The sequence below is a fragment of the Vigna radiata genome, chromosome 10 (genome assembly GCF_000741045.1).
Source record: "Vigna radiata var. radiata cultivar VC1973A chromosome 10, Vradiata_ver6, whole genome shotgun sequence".
NCBI classification, from domain to species: Eukaryota; Viridiplantae; Streptophyta; class Magnoliopsida; order Fabales; family Fabaceae; genus Vigna; species Vigna radiata.
The window spans coordinates 16,158,467-16,165,752 of record NC_028360.1 but is presented as its reverse complement, the minus strand read 5'-3'; the positions used below and the strand labels follow the sequence as shown (position 1 = coordinate 16,165,752).

Here is a 7,286-nt window from a genome sequence, read left to right as displayed (position 1 = left end):
AGCAGCTTCAACTTGGGCTCGTTCCTCAGCAGTTCCTGCCTCTGCATCAAACTCCCATGCTTGCCTTCCCACGAAATTGTTTGTGCTGAAGAGGTGTGGATTCTCCGCACCCTCTCCTATCTTTAATCTCCACATCTTTTTTCTCTCTTTCGCTGCACAGTGCATTCACCCTTCTTCGTAAGTGCATTTTAATTACCAAATTTTGTGTTACCTTCTTTCTAACTGGACTTATAGTCTTGTTCAATGCAAACTTCATTAAACCATGTGCTCTTCATTGCAAATTATTAGAAAAACAAAATATAATAAATAAACGAAATTTAAAGAAAGGAGGACAAAACTTGAAAGATGTACTAAAAATAGAACTGAGTTATCTAAATTATGATATATTCGAAACATTTTTATCTTGTAAGATTAAATTTTAGTTTTGAATTATATTTTCTTAAGATAATAATCCTAGCAAGCTGTGTTGGATCTCATAGCACATCTCATTGAATTTCCTTCATTCTACGTTTGTGTTACAAAACTATAATATCAACTAAAATAAAACAAAATAAAATTATAATATCTAACATGTACAAAATAATTTAATGTCAAAGTTATTTATAGTGTATCGAAGTCAAAATTATTGATCTTATGCATTTACTATTAAGTTCTTTCTAGTCTCATATTCAATATTAATCCTCAATCAGACTTGTATACTTAATTGTATTCATTATGCGTAAAAAGAAAGTACATAAGGGTTAATATCATAATTATAATCCAAAAGATGATGTTACATAAGCCTTTATAATAATATCTCCATAATAACAATGTTTACTTGAACTTATTTTCTCTAATACTAATAATCACTCTCTTGTTCATACTTATTTAGGTAAATGTTTTCTTTTTTTTTTATTCAACTTTTCATTCTATCCATTATAAATTAAAATTTGCATATTCATTCATTTTCTGCCGACTAACTTTATATATAAATTATTATAATTTTTTTAATCTCATCTCACCCCACCTCCCCCTCCCACTCGTAATTTTTCTTTGTTATAAAATTTTTTCTTGTAACACATGAAAATAGTTAAGATTCCTAACCTAAAGAGGTGAGGACTAAAATCAAATTTCGAGACAGTTATAGACACTTGTTTTATTTATTTATTTTGTTTATTTACTGCTTTATCCAATTTATGTTTTTCAATCTTGTACATCAACTCTTCTTTTCTTCTCTTCCCAGTTCTATCTAAATTTGTAAATTTTATTACACAACATTAATCTTTGAGTAATATTATCTATATATGAATTAGTTTATATCTGATTAATGATATATTATTAATTAATTTATGTATTTCTCCTAGAAATTTGTTTAAATAGTTTTATTAATAAAGTTTTATATATTATTGTTAATTGAGTAGTTTTATTATTGGTTTAATAGATTCGGAGGTTCCTATATTTGAGGGTTTGTTTCAATTGGATCCTTCAGTGTTGAAAGTGATCAATTAGGTCTCTAATTTTGTTAATTTGATTCAATAAGACACTTTCCGTTAAATGCAGATAACACCGTTAAGTTTTTTGCGCTGATGCTTCCAAGTGGGATAGTTTCAAGTGTATAGGTGGATTAAAAAATTTTAAAATTATTTGCAAATAAATTAATAAATGAAAAATTAGGGTTCTTGGCTGGGTTTCGTGGTTCTTGGCTGGGTTCGTGGATGAAAGCAGAGAAAGAATATTTTGCTAATCAGCTAAGGCCGAAGCAGCTTATTGTCAATGGGTTGCCCCTCAAGCCGGATGAGATGGCCGATTTCGCAGATTTCCCCTCCAGACCCAACTAGCCCAAACCCCTCATTGCCACTGTCACGGCCAACCACCATAACCACCCTGGATGCTCCACTTGTGCCACCAACAGCCACCACGACCCCAAACGAAGCAGAAACACCTTCCCCCTGCTTGATCGAGAACACCCAGAAACAAAACGCATAACAACTCACCATGTTCACGAGATCAATCCCAAAACGGAGAGAAGGAACCTCCGCCGCGCCTTCGCTGCCACATGCACCAAACTGCTCTACCTGCACAAAAATCCCAACCACCACGCGAAGGAGAAGGGGAAAGGAAAGCTTTCCCTCCTTACAATGTTGTCCAGAACTAGAAAAGAGAAAAGGGAAAGAATTTTCCTCTGCCTGAAGGAGAACCTTCTAGGGTTTCTGCGTGAGCCTGAATCAAAGAAGGGAAGAAGAAGGTCGTGATCCGAAGCTGGGTTTTCTTAATAAAATCTGATTAGGGTAAATTACCCTTTTCAGACTTAGACTATCAAAAGAGAATTTAATTAAGGCTAAGAAAATTTGATTTGAAGTTAGGAATTTTAATTAGAGTCCAATTAATTAAAATCTGAAATTTAATAAGAACCCTAATTTTGCAGATCTTCTCTCTTTCAGCACCACTTACCTGATCCCAAATTAGGAAACATAGTTTTAATATTTAATAATTTCATTTATTGATTTATTTTCATTTATTAATTTATTTACTAATAATTTTAAAATTTTTTAATCCACCTATGCACTTAAAAATGTCCCACCTGGAAGCGTCAGTGCCACATTTTATAAAACTCACGACGATATCTGTAGTTAACGGAAAGGGTCTTATAGAATCAAATTGACAAAATTAGGGATCTAATTGATCACTTCCAAAATTGGAGGACCCAATTGAAACAAATCCCCAAATATAGAGACCTCCGAACCTATTAAACCTTTATTATTTATTATTTTCTTTTAGAGTGTAAAGTTTTAAGTAGGTTAAAACTTAAAGTAAGATAATGGAAGTGTGTATATCAAAATGAGGGGTGCATGATGTAAAGATTGGAAGCTAAGACTGAGGCTTGCCCAGCCCAAACCCTATTTCATCTTCCTCTCCAAAAAGTGACCCACAAAGCTTCATTTCCTTCTCATCTCCTCCAATCAGAATCAATGTCGGCGAGCATGGTGTCCGGCGACGACACTGGTATGATTTGGTCGACAGAAGGTTGTGATAAATCAAGTTTGATTTGAGGGATAGATGAGTTAGATGAAGATGATAAAAATTAGTTGAAATTGTGCAGAACTAGAAAGACTGTCAATGGAACCCGTCAGAGAATAGGATCTTAAGCTAATATTCTTTTTCTATTCATTCACGGGAGCAGTGGCACAACTTTTGACTTTATTTATAGCTTATGTGGATAAGAAAAGGAAAAAAATAAAATAATACAAAAGAAGAAACTGGAGAGTTCACGGGTGTGTTTAATCACTTGACTTCAATATAAGATGCATTCAAATAATTCTATTAATTTTCATATTAAAAGTTAAGGATAACATCACCACATAAATTTATTAAAAATTATTTATTACATTGAAAACATAAAATTTAATTAACATATATTACATTTTTACACTATAAATGTTTTACTATTTCTCTCTGTTACAAACAACTTTTTAACTATATCATCATTAATAACATGTTAAAACCTAAAAAATATCCAAAACATTGCTCCACTTTATATCTATTCATTACATACTTTGCCATCTACCAAACATTTTCTTTTGTTTTTATGGAAAGGATAATGATATTTAGAGAATATCTTCTTGACAATATTTAAACATTGATTACATGTCAATTTGTAATTGGTCAAAAATTATTCACAATCAATAATAATAATTATAAACATTATTGTGAAGTAATTTTTGACCAATCACATATTGACACGTAATCAATGTTTAAATATTGTCAAAAAAATATTGTCTAAATATCATTATCTCGAAAAGAAAATAGAACTTCAAATATTAAAAGAGAAACGGAGAACCAAACATTCTTGCATTATAAATAAATAAATAAATAAATACTATTTAAATAAAACAAAAAGAAAGAGAAAACCTGATTATATATCTTTAACGATCCCTTCTAACATAACCCTGCAGTTTTATCATCATTTTCTTTCTTAAGCAAGATGCATCTGATCTTACTGGAGAATGCTGCACCCTTTATATAGTGTTCATTCAAGCTATCATCAACATCAAATGAAATGACAAGTTTACAAAATGACATACAACTATACGTGTATTGGGTTTACAAGATGACGGTGCCAATAAAGATACTGCAAAGATATTTAAATATAGGTAGACGATGATAGCTTGACCATCATTATATTTTTTACAACCACTCACTTTATTACTTTTTATTAACTATGGTAATATAATCTTTTTTTTTTTCTAAAAGATTGTAATAAAATGTATTATGACTTTTTTGAAAAGGTGGTTTGAAATTTTAAAAAACTACACTTTAGATATAGATAAATAAGTAATAGAAAGCTTATGAGTATTATAAATGTTAAAGTAGTTTTGTGATCATTTTATATTAAAAAACGACTTAAATCTTAAATAAGAGAGATAACTTTAACTATTGAAAATTATAGTGAGACGATAATATAAGAAAATTATAACTTTAAAAAAATGTCTATATAGTATTCCATACAAAATCAAACTTTATATTTAAGACTAAAACTTAAGAAAAAACAATTTATTATACAGGCAAAGCCGACGTGGATAACCGTCCGATCATATAGTATAATAATAATAATAACAAAACAATAATTTGTTTTTATGAATTATATTATTTTTTAATTTATTAAACCTATTACGCATTATTTTTCATAAACTTTTATTTCAAATTTCTTCATTTCTCACCATTTTTTTTGTGTACTTACGAAGTTGAGAATATCCTCTGTGAAGATGGGCTCCACGGACTTGTTCCATTTTCCATGCATCAAGTGGGTTTCCTTCTACCCTCCCCTCTCCTGGTACTTGTTTATTGACGAATGGTGGTGCGTTTGTAAAAAACAATCTAACTTTCAAGATAATAGGATGTCTGAAATTAATTGATGCTGAAAAACAAAATAACTTCAATCATTTACCAAGTTAAAGAATAGTGTGGATCCTCACCTGTATTGTGGATTCTCACCTATTTGGGCAAGGGTGGGCCCAATTAAAGAATAACATGTTAGTGTTGTTTGCTAAATGACGAATGCACCTATTTGAGTGTAATAAGTGATAAATATCGTTATTTTTTAAGGGACTTGTAAAATACTTAAGAACTCTTGTATTCAAACTCAATTAAACCATAGAGTTCACAAAACACAAAATTTTTTTTTGGTATTTTCATCAAAGAGTTAGTGCAAAAAGAATTGTAACATAGATTGTTTAAAATTTGTTAATACTAAAGTTCACCTAATTCACCATCATGCATTATCAAACAGTTCAATTCCATATTTATGTTAGAATCAACTCATATACATACTCAAATTTTCTCTCCCTAGAGTCTTTGAGTCTATAATAACTCATCAAATTATAAATCCTTGAATCTTCAATAAATAACCATGCATTAAGTTTAAGAATCTAAGATTACCAATAAATCAAGTTCTATTATTTGATAAAAACATTTATTAAGCATTGTTTTTAATAAGAGCATCATATTCAAAATTCATAGCTTCCTTCCACTTAAGATCGATGAGAGCTATTTGGGGATTGACAGGTACACCGTCATCTGATATTGTGGCAGTAGTCAAGTTACTCTCCATGTTATCTATACTAAGGGATGATGAACTAACTCCACAATATTGTTGGCAACATTGCAATGCATTACGCTAGTAGTGGCCTTTTTATTCACTGGGTCAATGGTAGAAATATCTTGACAAAAGCTTCCATGATCATCATTTTCGCATATCTGTGATTCCTCACCCAAAATACATGATGTTGTAGAATTCACTGAACTTAAACTTGCAAAACCACTGAATAAAAGCTCCACATCCATCTGGTTACCGTTGTTTGCTAACTCATTTTCCTTAGCATCATTGTTTTCGATATATGTAGTCTCTGAAAATTAGGACAGGTACTATGGTCAGATTTGCTGACCCTAATTATTTGGCCCTCAAAACTGGAAATCATCTTGAATTCCAACCGTTGGTGAATCACATGTATTACAACAGATAGATTATCCACAATTGTATCTTCATGTGCATTGTCTAGAGACAAATCTCTGAAGCATGCACCTTCACTACACCTTCCTATGTTCAGCAAACCATAAATATAATCAGGTACCATGACCAAGGAGCCCTCTAAACTACTTCCGGAAGTCTCCAAGCCTTCAACTACATTGCCACTTACCAGTGCTTGTTCCATAGGAATTGAACAAAGAGGTTTATCAGAAAGAAGTACTTCTCCCCCAACTGCATTTAAATTCGAGGTTTGAATTTCAACATCAGATCTTTGTTTATCACTAAAGAATCCAAATTTTTGTTCAATAGATTGCATCTATAAAGAACATTGCCTCTCGTGACCCATGTGAACTACATGATTATGCCATATTTTGAATCTCTGGGTGTTGTTGGCTTGCATGGAGGATTGTACTTCTTAATTAAATATCTGCCAGCAGTCAAGAGCAAGACGTGCCATCTTGAAACATATTTGACATTGAGGTTGATTGTTGGGAAATTGTTCATGCTGACAGGGGATTGAGCTCGATCTAAATGATTGTCGATCATAAGAAAGATGTCTACCACAATTGGGTTCGATCTTGAACTAGCAGGAAAACCATGGTGGGTTTGTGTTCAGACGTGCCTTGCGCTCTCGCATGGTTCTCTGAAAGAGGCGCCCTGCTCTCTTTCTCTCTTTGTCGCGATGGTGAGCGATTACAATAAGTTTTCTTAATTTAAACACTTTTACCTTCACTTTCTTTTCCCTTAAATCTATTTAATTTATCTTCAAGTCCAAATAAATATAAACTGTAATTTTATTATACATTCAATCAATCAATGTATTTTACTGATGCAATCAATCAATGACAGAAAATGTCTGTTTAATAATTACGAATACATGAAAAGGAACAAGCTTATTATTACTGAACTGAAACATCAACTTCTTTTATTTTTTATTGCTGGATTCTTTATTTCCGTATGATATTAATTGTCTTTGAGAGCTGACAACATTTGAAGCTAAGCAGAAGTGGAAGGCAATAAAACTTTGGTGCGATAGTCAGCCAAAGCCCATAATGGAAAAGCATTTCTGTATAGTGCGTAATGCAACACGCCGTTCTTCAAGAATACTCCCGTCGCCTCCTGCAATAACAGAAAAGAAGTAGAAATAAAGAATATAGAATGAAATTGAAAGGATTGAGATTTGAGAATACCTCTTGAGGCCAGTCACCACTCTGTAACTGTGAATTGATTATTAACTTTGCTGCACGGTGAAGGGGAATTGGGTCTCTATCGGCCTACGTAC

At 31.9% G+C, this 7,286-nt stretch overlaps 1 protein-coding gene and 1 long non-coding RNA gene across 2 annotated transcripts in view; both read right to left on the bottom strand.

The window, feature by feature from the left end:
• LOC106774919 (beta-amyrin synthase-like) overlaps positions 1-7,286 on the bottom strand; it is a 15,391-nt gene that overhangs the window by 2,422 nt on the left and 5,683 nt on the right. The gene's annotated exons all lie outside the window — the stretch shown is intronic.
• On the bottom strand, positions 5,698-7,286 carry LOC106776054. The gene is made up of 2 exons (XR_001376866.2): positions 7,195-7,286; positions 5,698-7,123 (listed from the first exon to the last, which is right to left on the bottom strand). It is a non-coding gene; the product is annotated as an uncharacterized LOC106776054 (long non-coding RNA).